Raw genomic sequence first — 1295 nt, 5'->3', positions numbered from 1 at the left:
AAACAGGAAGAAAATAATTACTGAAATAGAGAATTTTGACAGGATTGATAGCTACTGATGTATACAAAAAGGATGTAAAGGATGAAATTCTGCTGGACTAAAATAATCTTCCCCTTTTGTGAAGTGATGAATGCCATCTAGTTCTACATTATAACTCTAGGCACTAGATATTCATTGCAGATTACTCAATATTATTGATGCTTTCACTGCTTGAGGGTTTGAAGCTTTTTGCTTGGAATGAGAACTAAGGCAAAATATAAGAAAACTGAATGTACAATAAATAAAGTTGCTTGCTCATTTGGGGACACTTAACTATTTAAATCTACTAGTATGATTGGCCAGCTCAGTTGAAGCTGGGAGGGGGATGGCTTGATTTAATTTAAGAAGATAAAATGAAATTGATATGAAAACTGTAATTAACTTTAAGGTAAGAAAAGCAGATAATGCTTTCTCATTTCTATACATGTATTTATTAAGAGCTCTGAGATTTTCAGTCTATAATTCTACTTCAGTCTATAATTCTACTCTAATTCGACTTTTCCACTGATTCTTAATTAACTACTACATTATTTATGGATATACTTCAGACTATATACTACCATAGGAATTTAAAAAAACAAGGAAAGGAAAGTAAGTTCATAATTTTTGATGATTAATTGGTAAGAATGAGTCAAAGGCAAAAATTTGTTTTATAATTTGATTAACTTTTTGACTATTAAATTACTTGTCTACCTTAACACATGATAGCCAAGGCAGGCTTCAGGGATTTTAGAATAGTAGTTATGCTTTGGATTTATTTAGGAAACACACTTCACCATAGCAAGCTTTTGGTAATCTTATTATATAAACTATTAAATATTCAACATGTGTTTTCTTGCAGAAAATACAAAGGATATGTAATTTTATCTCAATATACAGTCTGTGTTGATAGACTATGCATTGTGCAAAACAAAAGATGTACCTGTTAATACATCAGCAGAAAAGTATAAAAACGAAGTATAAGAAGTAAAGCCATGGTGTTATGTTGAGCTCTAGGGGACTCAGGTCAACAATTTCTGACATTGCCAGTGAAGCAGAAGACCCAATACTATTATGGGTTACTGGACTCTTTTAGAATATTTTGCCGAGTTTACACACCTTAATATTCAATAACAGAACTTAACAAAAAAAGAGGATACAGATGAATGTCCATTTTGTATCTGTCTATTCAAAGTGGTTAGGATAGATATATAGTTACATTCTCTTAATGAATAGAGGGATTTGTTCTACTGGTGTTTGTAAATAGAATACCATGT

Source organism: Octodon degus, unplaced genomic scaffold (assembly GCF_000260255.1).
Source record: "Octodon degus isolate 3935 unplaced genomic scaffold, OctDeg1.0 scaffold00055, whole genome shotgun sequence".
Classification (NCBI taxonomy): domain Eukaryota; kingdom Metazoa; phylum Chordata; class Mammalia; order Rodentia; family Octodontidae; genus Octodon; species Octodon degus.
The sequence above is the reverse complement of the archived record's forward strand: the minus strand, read 5'-3'. Positions refer to the sequence as shown.